This window comes from Moschus berezovskii, chromosome 17 (assembly GCF_049115385.1).
Source record: "Moschus berezovskii isolate FMDL1 chromosome 17, NW_MosBer_1.0, whole genome shotgun sequence".
NCBI classification, from domain to species: Eukaryota; Metazoa; Chordata; class Mammalia; order Artiodactyla; family Moschidae; genus Moschus; species Moschus berezovskii.
Genome location: NC_142476.1, coordinates 75,790,202 through 75,804,852, shown reverse-complemented (window position 1 = coordinate 75,804,852; position 14,651 = coordinate 75,790,202). Strand labels below are relative to the sequence as shown.

The window sequence follows — 14,651 nt, the reverse complement described above, 5'->3', positions numbered from 1 at the left end:
TGTCACAATGGTGAATGGGATTGCTTCAATTTCTCTTTAATTTAATTCTCTTTAATGTTTTCTCATTGTTAGTGTATAGGAATGCAAAGGATTTATGTGCATTAACTTGATATCCTAAAAATTTACTATGTTCACTAATTAGCTCTAGTAATTCTCTGGTGGTGTCTTTAGGGTTTTCTAGGTACAGGATCATGTCATCTGCAAACAGTGAGAGTTTTACTTCTTCTTTTTCCAATCTGGGCTCTTTTTATTTGTTTTTCTTCTTTGATTGCTTTGCCTAAAAATTCCAAAACTATGTTGAATAGTAGTGGTGAGAGTGGACACCCTTGTCTTGTTCCTGACTTTAAGGGAAATGCTTTCAATTTTTTGCCATTGAGGATATTTACTGCAGGTTTATCATGTATGGTTTTTATTATGTTGAGGTATGTTCCTTCTATGCCTGCTTTGTGGAGAGTTTTTGTCATGAATGAGTGTTGAATTTTTTCAAAGTCTTTCTCTGCATCTATTGAGATAATCATATGGTTTTTATCTTTCAACTTGTTAATACAGTGTATCACATTAATTGATTTGAGAATATTGAGTAGTGCTTGCATCCCTGGGATAAAGCCCACTTGATCATGATGTATGATCTTTTTAATATGCTGTTGGATTGTGTTTGCTAGAATTTTGTTGAGGATTTTTGCATCTATGTTCATCAGTGATATTGGCTTGTGGTTTTCTTTTTTTGTGTGGCATCTTTGTCTGGTTTTGATATTAGGGTGATGGTGGCCTCATCAAATGAGTTTGGGAGTTTACCTTCCTCTGCGATTTTACGGAAGAGTTTGAGTAGGGAAGGTGTTAGCACTTCTCTAAAATTTTGGTAGAATTCACTTGTGAAGCCATCAGTCCTGGGCTTTTATTTGTTGGAAGATTTTTTATTACAGCTTCAATTTCCGTGCTTGTGATGGGTCTGTTAAAATTTTCAATTTCTTGCTGTTTCAGTTTTGGAAGGTTAAACTTTTCTAAGAATCCATCCATTTCTTCCAAGTTGTCCATTTTATTGGCATATAGTTTCTGATAGTAGTCTCTTTTGTGATCCTTTGTATTTCTGTGTTGTCTGTTGTGATTTTTTCCATTTTCATTTCTAATTTTGTTGATTTGATTTTTCTCCCTTTGTTTCTTGATGAGTCTGGCTAATGGTTTGTCTACTTTATTTACTTTCTCAAAGAACCAGCTTTTAGTTTTGTTGATTTTTGCTATAGTCACCTTTGTTTCTTTTTCATTTATATCTGCTCTAATTTTTATGATTGCTTTCCTTCTACTAATTCTAGTGTTCTTCATTTCTTCTTTTTCTAATTGCTATAGGTGTAAAGTTAGGTTATTTATTTGATTTTTTTCTCTTGTTTCTTGAGGAAAGCTTGTACTGCTATGAACCTTTCTTTTAGCACTGCTTTTACTGAATTTCACAGGATTTCGGTTGTTATGTTTTAATTTTCATTTGTTTTAATGCATATTTTTATTTCCTTTTTGATTTCTTCCATGATCTGTTGGTTATTCAGAAGCATGTTATTTAGCCTCCATGGGTTTGTATTTTTAATAGTTTTTTTTTTTTTTTTTCCTGTAGTTGACATCAAATCTCACTGCATTGTGATCAGAAAAGATGCTTGAAATGATTTCAATTTTGTTGAATTTTTTAGGGGTAGATTAATGGCCCAGGATGTGAGAATGTTCTGTGTGCACTTGAGAAAAAGGTGAAATTCATTGTTTTGGGGTGAAAGGTCCTATAGATATCAATGAGTTCTAACTGGCCCATTGTATCATTTAAAGCTTGTGTTTCCTTGCTAATTTTCTGTTTGGTTGTCATAGAGTGAGTGGGGTATTAAAATCTCCCACTATTATTGTGTTACTGTTAATTTCCCCTTTCATACTTGTTAGTGTTTGCCTTATGTATTGAGGTGTTCCTATGTTAGTTAAATATATATTTATAATTGTTATATCAGCTTCTTGGATTGGTCCTTTGATCGTTACGTACTATCCTTCTTTGTCTCTTTTCATGGTCTTTATTTCAAAGTCTATTTTATCTGATATGAGTATTGCTACTCTTGCTTTCTTTTCGTCTCCGTTTGCATGAAATATCTTTTTAGAGCCTTTCACTTTCAGTCTGTATGTGTCCCTTGGTTTGAGGTGGGTCTCTTGTAGACAGCATATATAGGGATCTTATTGTATCTGCATTTTTATGCACTGTCTATGTTTGTAATAACTTTTCTTCCAAGTTGCAAGCATATTTTAATTTCTCAACCCAACAAAAAGGTCTAGGACAAAATACTTCACTTGGGATCACCTTCATGGGAAATAGATGGAAAAACAGTGGAAACAGTGTCAGACTTTGTTTTTTTGGGCTCCAAAATCAATGCAGATGCTGATTGCAGCCATGAAATTAAAAGACACTTACTCCTTGGAAGGAGAGTTATGACCAACCTTGATAGTATATTAAAGAGCAGAGACATTACTTTGCCAACGAAGGTCCATCTAGTCAAGGCTATGGTTTTTCCCGTGGTCATGTATGGATGTGAGCGTTGGACTGTGAAGAAAGCTGATCGCCGAAGAATTGATGCTTTTGAACTGTGGTGTTGGAGAAGACTCTTGAGAGTCCTTTGGACTGTAAGGAGATCCAACCAGTCCATTCTAAAGGAGATCAATCCTGGGTGTTCATTGGAAGGACTGATGCTAAAGCTGAAACTGCAATACTTTGGCCACCTCATGCGACGAGTTGACTCACTGGAAAAGACTCTGATGCTAGGAAAGGTTGGGAGCAGAAGGAGAAGGGGACGACAGAGAATGAGATGGCTGGATGGCATCACCGACTCTGTGGACATGAGTTTGAGTGAACTCCGGGAGTTGGTGATGAACAGGGAGGTCTGGCGTGCTGTGATTCATGGGGTAGCGGAGAGTCAGACACGACTGAGCAACTGAACTGAACTGAACTGATCCCACACTGCTCTCTCTAAAAACCAATTACAAAAACTTTCAGCAAATGTTGGTTAAGTCTATAGCAGAAGCTCAGTAGGACTCAGTAAGTGCAGCACAGCCCAACACAAAGCCACACAACACAAGGTACTACATAACTAGTAGGTGGCATCTCAATGCACATTCATGATCAGACAACAAGTCATTTAGCAAGCCCAGAGCAAAACAGACAGATTCTGGTCCAAGTGAAGACTGTTTAACTACTGTGTTCTCTGTGCCAACTGTCTTGTTGTTGCCCCTTGGAAGCAAGATCAACTCCCCACTGAAATAATGGTTTGGATATAAAAACTTATGATCCTGCACTCTCACTAAGGGGATACATGAAATGTTTCTTCCTTACATAATGGATAAAGTAAAGTGCTCCTAAGCTGATCATAAAATTAGTTAGCAAGGCTGAGAAGCAAATGACTGGAAGGGTTACTGTGATTACGGTTCCTGGAATTTCATGGTTTGAAGTTCCCATCACCACCAAAAGAGAGAGCTATCTAGCTTTCTTATTGGCCTTCTCAGAAAATAGGGTGAAAGCAAAAAAAGGAGGGGTGAGGCTACACAGATGCCAGTAGTTTAAAATATAAAAAATGGAGTCAAAATTCGAATCGTAATTTGCTTCTGGGAATGATAGATTTCTTAGGGTCTATGTTTAAGTTAAAAGGCACAACTTCTGCCATTCAAGGAAAACTGTTAACAATGAGATCAAACTACTACTTAGTTATGAGTTTAGTCTGTGTCTTAAGGATTTCTTAGCAGCCTGGGAAATCTGGCCTGCATCAGGCAATGTGAACTCAAGGTACAAGACATACATTTCCTCCCATCAATACTCAATGGTAAATAAGTTAGGAATAAGGGTGGAACTATGCAAATAAGAGCCAAGAAAGAAAACAAGAAAATAATCTGACTCCTTGGTCTCTGGCACAGGTGACCAAACTGGCTGCTCCAGAAAGCGAGACTGAGAAGATCACCGTTTGATAGCCTGCAAAGATGTACAACATCAAAATCCAAACTACCAATCAACTAAAGGAAGTCAACCTTGAATATTCATTAGAATGACTGATGCTGAAGCTGAAGCTCCAATACCTTGGCCACCTGATAAAGAGCTAACTCATTGGAAAAGACTCTGATGCTGGGAAAGATTGAGGGCAGGAGTAGAAAGGTCTGACAAAGGATGAGATGGTTAGATGACATCACTGACTCAATGGACATGCGTTTGAGCTAATGCCAGGAGATAATGAAGGACTGGGAAGCCTGAACATGCTGCAGTCCGTAAGGTCTCAAAGATTCAGACATGGCTTAGCTAATAAACAACAACAACAATCAACCAACCAACCAAAGACACATACAAATGAAAGAACCATAGATTTGTAACATCTCTTGGACCTTGTTTTATGCAAAACATAGACCTGCTTGCAAAAAAACCCCACAAAACATAAACCTACTCACAAAAGAACTCTTTTCACTAGTTATCATCTCCTACAGTTTTGGGTGTAAACTTGTAGTGACCTTTCAAAATATTATCATATATTTTACTTTCTAAAAATGAAAAGTATAATGTATATAGAGAGAGTCAGGAGTTTCTGTTTTTTATTCTACACAAATGATTTGTTAATAGATTTTAATACATGGTTTCTATATCAATACATATAGATATGTCTCACAAATTGCTTTTGCAATTAATTTTATTTCCTGTTAAGGCAGACCCTCATTAGTCTTCCTGATTTTTTAAATTATACATTTTATTCTGGAATAACTGTAGATTCACATTCAGTTGTAATAAGAAAGAGATATTTCCTACCACTTTACAAGACGGTATCATCTTGCAAGACTACAATACTGAGTTTGTCAAAAAGTAATTTGGCTTTTTCTATCAGATGTAATAGAAAAACCGGAATGGACTTTTTGGCCAACCTAGTACAACACTACAACCAGGATACTGACAGTGCTTTAAAAATGTAGAGAACACTTCTATCACCACAAGGATCCCTGTGGCTACCTCACTTCCCGTCTGCCCCTACTCCTTCCTTAGGCCTTGGAAAACTGTAATCTCTCCATGCTATAACTTCATCATTTTAAGAAATGTTATGTATGAATGGAATAATACAATATGTATTTAGAATTATTTTAATGTAGCATAATTCTATGAAGATGTATTATGAGTTTTGTATGTATCACATTGTTGAAAGTATGCATTGATGTTTGTTTACCCATTCACTTGTTGAAGGACCAGTTCGTTTACCCACTAGTTTGCTAAGGTGATTCCAGACTTTGGCCATTACAAATAAACATGCTATAAACATTTATGAAACAATTTTGTATGAAATATAAGTTTTCATTTATCTGGGATAAATGTGCAATGGCAGATCACATGTTAGTTTTATGTTCACTTTTAAGAAACTGTCAAATTACTTTCCATGGTGGCAATGCCACTTTACATTCTCCCGTCTAACGTAAAAATGACCTGATTTTTTGCATCCTGATCACATTTCGTATCACTGTTTTAAAAAATCAGCCATTCTGATAAGAAAGGAGTACAGTTATATTTCATTGTGTTTTAATTTGTATTTCTTGAATGGCTGATGTTGAGTATCTTCCATAGGTTTGCCATGTGCAGAGTTGTGATTGTTAATTTTATATATCAACTTTACTAAGCGATGGTACCAAGGTATTTGATCAAAGACCAGTCCAGGTAACATCAAAGGAACTTTTAGATGAAATTAAAATTTCAGTCAAAAGACTTCGTAAAGAGCAAATTATCCTTCATAATGTGGATCGACCTCTTCTATTTAGTTGAAGTTCTTTTAAAAAATTAAGCATTCTTGAGGAAGGCAGAATTCTGTTTCCAGGATGACTCCAGACTTGAACTGCAACATCAACTCTTCCTACAATAGGTCTCTTAATTTCTCACTCTCTTTACCCCTCCCTGCCTCTGAAATATACTACTGTAGAAATATGCTACTCTTTCTATTTTTCTGGAGAACGCTGAGTAATACAGTTCTCCTCAATGAAATATCTATTCTGCTTGTTTCCCAATTATTCAACCCTTGAGGTTTAAGTTTTTAATATATCCTATAAAAAATTTGCTGTAGAATTGTAGCTTGCAATGTTTTTCCCAGGATATAACTTGTCTTGTCATCCATTTAACAGGATATTACACTATTTTGTTGATGAAGTCCAATTTATCAAAGCAAGAGCAACAACAAAACCCAAACTCAAAACCTAGAATTCCATATCTAATAAAACCACCCTTTGTATATAGACAAAATAAAACCTTCTGTGGATACATAAAACATGAGAAAGTTTCCAGGCATCAGATCTGAACTGCAAATAACAATAAATAGATGTGTGTGTGTGCTTATTCTTTCAGTCATGTCTGACTCTTCATGACTCCATGGACTGTAGCCTGCCAGGCTCCTCTGTCCATGGGGCTTCTCCAGGCAGGAACATTGAAGTGGGTTGCCATTCCCTTTTCCACAGGATCTTCCAAACCCAGGGATCAAACTCAATTCTCCTGTTTTGCAGGTGGATTCTTTACAATCTAAGCCACAAAGAAGACCCTAAAATAAAAGGAAATGACACCAAATAGAATGTTAGGTATAGGAAGAAATGAGGGGCAAGCAAAACTCTAAAGATCACCCTTGTTGTGTTGTCTTTAATGTATGTATGTAGATATAATACACATGAAAAACATTGCACAAAGGATGAGGATAATTAATTGTATGTATCTGTAGCAAGATTTTTCCATTTTAGGTACTAGATTAAGGGTACTGTGATACATTAAAGTCACATTTAAAAATATATTTCTTATATTAAAGCATTCTTTATTTAGATTATTATATTCATTTCAGGTACAATATAGTGATTCAATATTTTATAGATTTATTCCATTTAAATTTATTACAAAATATTGACTATATTCCAAGAATTAATTCTTTAACCTCCAGAGAAATCACTAAAAAATGTATAGGCACAGCTAAAAAATCAATAGAATAAATAAACTACAATAGTTTTTCGAAAAAAAACAGTGGTTAACTCAAGAAAGAACCCAATAGTAGGACAGAAGGATAAGAAGACAGGATTGGGCAAGCAGGAAATAGTAAAACAGACCTCAATCAAACCATTTATATTAATTTTGTTTATAATTAATGATCTAAATATTCCAAGTGGTGGTGTCATCCCATTGTCACCCTGCTTATTTAACTTATATGCAGAGTACTTCATGTGAAATGCCTGGCAGGATGAAGTACAATCTGGAATCAAGATTGCCGGGAGAAATATCAACAACTTCAGATATGCAGATGACACCACCCCTATGACAGAAAGTGAAGAAGAAATAAAGAACCTCTTGATGAGAGTGAAAGAGGAGAGTGAAAAAGTTCGCTTAAAACTCAACATTCAGAAAACTAAGATCATGGCATCAAGTCCCATCACTTCATGGCAAATATATGGGGAAACAGTGGAAATAGTGAGAGACTTTATTTTGGGGGGCTCCGAAATCACTGCAGATGGTTCCAGCAGCCATGAAATTGAGGGACACTTGCTTCTCTAAAGAAAAGTTATGACCAATCTAGATAGCAAATTAAAAAGCAGAGACATTACTTTGCCACCAAAGGTCAGTCTAATTAAAGTTTTGTTCTTTCCAATAGTCACGTATGGATGTGAGAGTTGGACTATAAAGAAAGCTGAGTGCTGAAGAATTGATGCCTTTGAACTGTGGTGTTGGAGAAGACTCTTGAGAGCCCCTTGAAATGCAAGGAGATTCAACCTGTCAACCCTAAAGGAAATCAGTCCTGAATATTCATTGGAAGGACTGATTCTCAAGCTGAAACTCCAATACTTTGGCCACCTGATGCGAAGACCTGACTCACTTGAAAAGACCCTGAGGCTGGGAAAGATTGAAGGCTGGAGGACAAGCGAACAAAAGAAGATGAGATAGTTGTATGGCATCACTGATGCAATGGACATGAGTTTCAGTAGGCTCCAGTATTTGATGACGGACAGGGAATCTGGTGTGCTGCTCTCCATGAAGTCACAAAGAGTCAGACATGACTGAGCAACTGAACTGAACTGAACTGAACTGAGCAACTAAGCACAGAACTCATATCCAATAGTTATAGAATATTTATTCTGCACCCATACCTCTCATCAGAATAGACCATATACACCAGTCTCAAATATAGAAATACTAGAAAGAATTTTCTTTGAAAATATTGATTTTAAAATAAATATTAATTATTAAAGGCATTTAGAAATATACTATATATTTGGACATTTAAAAATCATTTGTAAATAACTCATGGATCAAACGGGCTTACCAGGTGGTGCTGGTGATAAGGAACCTGATTGCCAATGCAGGAGAGGTAAGAGATCAAGGTTTAGTCCCTGGGTCGGAAAGATCTCCTGGAGGAGGGCATGGCATGCCACTCCAGTATTCTTGCCTGGAGAATCCCAGGGACAGAGGAGGCTGTTGAGCTACAGTCAGTTGGGTTGCAAAGAGTCAGACATGAATGAAGCAACTTAGCATGCATGCATGGGCCAAAAATGCAATCACAGAAATAATTATAAAATATTTTGTAATTAATTATATTAAAATCTCAATATATTTACATTTGTGGACTACAACTATAACAGTGATTAGAGAGAAACTTATAAATGATCATATATAAAATGTAAAAATAAATAATCTCATAAAAAGTAAATGGAAGTTCAGTAATTTAAATCTGATGCAATTAGTAAGAAGGAAATAATAGTCATAAAAGCACAAACAAAAGAAAAAGCACAACAGTAATAGTAGAAACAGCAAAAAAAATTAATTTTCGAATAGGCACATTAGCAAGATCAAGTAAGAGAGGAAACAAGTGAGAGTATAAATTGCTTACATCAGAAATTAAAGAAGGAATATAAATACTGATCTTTGCATAGACAATAAAAGGTAATTAAAGGGTTTTCATGCCCAACTCTATGCCAAGAAATGGAACAATCTTGAAAAACCACAACTTGCCACACTTGTCACAGAATTTCCCTCTGCAAATTAAAGAACCTCTCGAGACCCCTATGCTTTCAGAGTTGAGTTTGCTCAAATGTGTTTGGAAGAGTTGATAGCAACCCTATATGATATCTTTTATAAATCAGAAAAGAAGCAAACTTCCCGACTCATTTTGTGAAGGCAGAATAACACTGACACAAAAACATAAATATTACAGCTTGCATTGCATCCCACAAAAGATATGTTGAAGTCCTAACTCCTGGTACCTTTGAAGGTGACCTTATCTGGAATCACGGTCTTTGTGCATGTAGATGCTGCTGCTGCTGCTGCTAAGTCGCTTCAGTCGTGTCTGACTCTGTGTGACCCCAGAGATGGCAGCCCACTAGGCTCCCCTGTCCCTGGGATTCTCCAGGCAAGAATACTGGAGTGGGTTGCCATATCCTTCTCCAATGCATGAAAGTGAAAAGTGAGTGAAGACACTCAGTCGTGTCCGACTCTTAGTGACCCCATGGACTAAAGCCCACTAGGCTCCTCCGTCCATGGGATTTTCCAGGCAAGATAACTGGAGTGGGTTGCCACTGCATGTAAATAAATTAGTTTAAACTTATACCAATTAGGGTGATCCCTAATCCATGGGACTTCTCTCCCTATAAGAAAAGAATACACTGACTCATAAGGAGAGAAGACCACATGACTAGGGAGGCAGAGATGGAAGACTAGTGGAGAGTCACAAACACTTGAGCTGGAAATGTCAATTACTTCATTGTGAATATTAAATACCAATGGTGATGAAATGGAAAAAATAGAGGAGAAGAGGATGGGAATATATGATAGAGAATATCAATACTAAATATTCTCTGAAAATGGAGAGGTTCAACAGATGCAAAGTATGAGTGTTAGAAATAGATTAGTATAATTAGGATGACAATAACTAGAATTTACTGAAAACTTTACATATGCTTAACACCGTATAGGCAAGCAGAATATCATTAAGACATTCAATGAAACCTCTTTATATTGTACAAAATTAATAAATAATTATGTAACAAACTATTAAAACCAACAAACAGCTTTGAAAGTTAAAGTTGCTGAGTCGTGTCCAACTCTTTGCAACCCTATGGACTATCCAGTTCATGGAATTCTCCAGGCCAGAATACTGGAGTGGGTTGCCTTTCTTTCCCTTCTCCAGGGCATCTTCCCAACCCAGGGATCAAACCCAGGTTTCCCACATTGCAGATGAATTCTTTACCAGCTGAGCCATCAGGGAAGTCCAAGAATACTGGAGTTGGTAGCATATCCCTTCTCCAGTTGATCTTCCTGACCCAGGAATTGAACAGGGGTCTCCTGAATTGCAGAAGGATGCTTTACCAACTGAGCTATCAAAATATATTTCATTTATGATTCCCCCCAAATGCTTTAGATTGATTTTTAATATTTGAATACACTCAAAAAATCCTCAATTAATGCATTCTTTCTGTCAAATATAGCTTTGGAAATATGGCAGGTCCATGGAACCACCATATTTCCAAAGCTGTATTTGACAAAAAGAATGAATTAATTGAGGTTTATTTGAGTGCATTCAAATAATAAAAATCAGTCTAAAGCTTTTTTGGAGGAATCATAAATGAAATATATTTTATACTATCATAAGGTCATTTAACATTTTTTCCCAGAGTTATCATACACATAAAGCTATAAACAGCCACAACAGGATAAAAAGTATCTTGTAAATTATTTTTTACAAATTCAACAGCAAGAGGCAGGAGAGTGGAAGAATGTGTATAGTTGTAGTTACTTACATTTTAGAAGTCTTGTTTCTTCTTGAAAGTGATGCCAAAATATTATAAATTTCTCAAGAGGCCATTTTATAGCAAGGAACTCTTGTATTTACCTATAAAAATCCAGTGTCAGATGTGTAGTTTCTTGTACTGAACATCAGAGAGACTAGATGTGGTGTCAGACAATATCTGTGGTGGTGAGGATGAATGGATAAAAGTCTCGGGGTTTTCTTGTCAGTTATTTCCAAGTTTTTCTTAGTTGTAACTGACAGTGTTATAAATCCATTCATCCTGTTACAACTTTTGTGGAAAATAACTTGTTAAAACTACCACTCAACTTTGAGAAGTAAAAGAGCACTTTTATTAATAATGCTTTATGATAGCCTTTTATTTCAAAACATGATGCACTTTGTCAATTTTTAAATAGTAATGACTTTGTGGTCTTGTCTTTATGACTAATTCATCATATTCATTGAATGGTTATTATGTTTGGGAGGTATAGAGATGCCCACAATATTCTGAGCAATTGATCAAAACTTCTTAAAGGGAAAGAAAAAACATTCTTTTGATGAAATGCAACTTTATAAAATATAGCCACCTTATGGTGACTGGCCTCTTTTGTTTTTCTCTTGTTCACGTCTCTGCTATAATCTGCAAAGAAATGGATAGGAGCAGCTTTTACTCTAGATGGTTTTGAATTAGCTACATAATTCTTATGCAGAAACATTACTTAAAGAACAATTCTTTTCCCTCCCTAAACATACCAAAATTTCTATATAAGGTATGTAAAGTTTTACATTATTTTCAATTGTGTGTGTGTGTGTTCAGTTGCTCAGTCATGTCCGACTCTTTTGCAATCCTATGGACTGTAGCCAGGAAGGCTCCTCTGTACAGGAAATTTTCCAGGAAAATCCACAGTTGCCATTTCCTATTCGAGAAGATCTTCCCCCCCCCCCCCCCCGGGATCAAATTCACATCTCTTGTGTCTCATGCATTGGCAGATGGATTCTTTAAACCTTATATTTTACTAACTATACTAATCAAGTATTTTACTGTGTGTGTTAATTGCTCAATCATGTCCAACTCTTTGTGATCCCATGGACTGTAGCCCTCAAGGATCCTCTGTCCATGGAATTCTCCAGGCAAGAACACTGGAATAGGGTGACACTTTCCATTCCAGGGGATCTTCCTGACCCAAGAATTGAACCCAGACCTCCTGCATTGCAGGCAGATTCTCTACCATGTGAGCTACCAGGGAAGCATCAGATGAGTATCAAGTACATCTCATGCCTGCTGATAAGCCATGTTGAAAAAGAAGTATCTCTATAACCTTCTCACTGGTAAGCAGACTGTAGGCAACATGAACCAAAGTGAAGTAAAAGCTTAGTAATTCAAGCTGTTCTCTACACTGTAAGCAGGTCTCCAACCAAAGTGGAAAGCTTCTATTTTGGTGCCATAATAAAGCTGATAAACAGCTGCCAGATCTGACAGGTAGACCAGAGACCGCAAAGTAATTGCACCTATGGGCAGAGTTTTATTCACAGTCTCATCAGAAATCTTGTAAAAGTCACTCTACCGGTTTCTAGCACATGGATGAATCACATTTAGGACCCAAGAATAAAGGAAGAAAAACACGGCCAGGCTTATGAGTACCACCACTGGCCCTCTTCAGAAGGTAAATAGTCACAGGGGTAAATTTGCAATTGCTCGGATTCCAAATCAACAGGAATGAAATTCAACTGACTGGCAAGTTCAATTATCTTCTGTGGAGCTTGAATATTGTTGCTGCACATATAAACATGCCAGCCAGCATCCTTAGGTCATAATGGAAGTGCCCAAGCTGTTGCTCAGTCGCTAAATCATGTACGACTTTTTACTACCTCATGGACTGAAGCATGCCAGTTTTCCCTGTCCTTCAGTATCTCTTGGAGTTTGCTCAAACTCATGTCCATTGAGTCAGTGATACCATCCAACCATCTCATCCTCTGTCATCCCCTTCTCCTCTTGCCCTCAATCTTTCCCAGTGTCAGGGTCTTCTCCAATGGGTCATCTCTTTACATCAGGTGGCCAAATATTGGAGCTTAAGCATCAGTCCTTCCAATGAACATTCAGGGTTGATTTCCTTTAGGATTGACTGATTTGATTTCTTTGCTGTCCAAGGGACTTTCAAGAGTGTACTCCAGCTCCGCAGTTTGAAGCATCAATTCTTTGGCACTGAGCCTTCTTTATGGTCCAACTGTCATATCAATACATGACTACTGGAAAAACCACAACTCTGACTAGATAGATATTTGTGTAAATCGATGTCTCTGCTTTTTAATATGCTGTATAGGTTTGTTATAGCTTTTCTTCCAGGGAGCAAGCATCTTTTAAATTCATTCTTGCAGTCACTGTCCACAGTGATTCTGGAGTCCAAGAAAAATTCTGTCACTGTTTCCATCGTTTCCCCTTCTATTTGCCATGAATTGATAGGACCAGATGCCTAAGCTAAGACAACATTAAAACCTTTCACAATCAAAGAGTCCAGTAATAATGAAATCAAATATTCCACATTGGATGTTGGGTATTGGTTTATCCTCGTGTTATTGCTCACATCGATTAAAATTCACCCACAGTAGATGTCTAGGTCCCACAGCAAGGTGTCATGTTCCTATATATTGCAACAACATTATATTTGATATGATTTGATTAGATCAACTTCTTGGTGAGTGGCATCTGCCACATGAGGATAAAATTCAGCAGAAAACTTAGAATTTCTGCTTTCTATGACTACATCATGAGAGTCACACCTAATAAGTCAAATTGTCAGGGAGTTAGCAAAATTTCTACTGCCAATTAAATGCCTTCCTTGCATCCTTCTTTTTTTTTTTTTTTTTGCCATGCCCTGTGGCATGTGGGATCTTAGTTCCTTGACCAGGGATCAAACCGGTACTCCCTGAATTGGAAGCATAGAGTCTCAACTGGACCACCAGCAAAGTACCTTCCTTGCATCTTTGATACCATTTTTTCCCCTGAGGCCAAAGAGTTTTTCAAAGGCTCTTGTGGCTTCCCATCAGTGTTTCATTCCTTGATACAGACTCTTCCAAAATCACCAGAGATATCCCGAGAATCTGGTTAAAACAAAGATTCTGTTTCAGTAAGTCTGGAGTGAGGCTGAAGAATCAGCATTTCTAATAAGGTGATGCCAGTGCTGCTTGTGTGCGGGCTCCTCTTTGAACAGCAAGGCCCTCTGTACCCTCCTATTGGCCCTTTTCTGTGATGCCCCTTGTCAGTTTCTCCCTTCTCTCTGAGTCACAACAGAAAATTCGATCATGGCATTTCAGAAGCTGTCCATGGCTTCTGTCCCTCAGAGGATGTGAAAATGTAGAGCCAATAGTTTGGCTCAAGCAGTGGAAGGAAAAGGGTACATTTTCTGTGTAGTGATGAAGCAAAAACAAACTTGACAGCAGATGAAATGAATATTTTATGGACATGCAATGGAAAAGATAAATATTTAAGTATTAGTAGCTCAGTCATGTCTGACTCATTGCAACTCCATGGACTGTAGCCTGCCAGACTCCTCTGTCCATGGGATTTCCCAGGGATACTTAGGCAAGAATACTGGAGTGACTAACCATCCCCTTCTCCAATGGATCTTCCCAACCCAGGGACTGAATCCAGGTCTCCTGCTTTGCAGGCAGATTCTTTACTGTTTGAGCCCCCAGGGAAGTCTAGAAATATTTAAGGGAGAGAGATAAAATAAAAGAGAGAAGAAAACAATATTAAAGGGATGGGATGAAGCACAAAGGCAATTTCTATGGCTGAAAAGCTTGACAAGCCATTCAAGAAATACCTGGGAAGTCCCATCCCTAGAAGTTTTGCTCTGTAACTGTGTTCTCTTCTCTTGCTGC

At 37.3% G+C, this 14,651-nt stretch overlaps 1 pseudogene; it reads right to left on the bottom strand.

The window, feature by feature from the left end:
- Nucleotides 1-12,045: 12,045 nt before the first annotated feature.
- On the bottom strand, nucleotides 12,046-13,615 carry LOC129550992 (metalloreductase STEAP2 pseudogene; annotated as a pseudogene).
- Nucleotides 13,616-14,651: the final 1,036 nt, after the last annotated feature.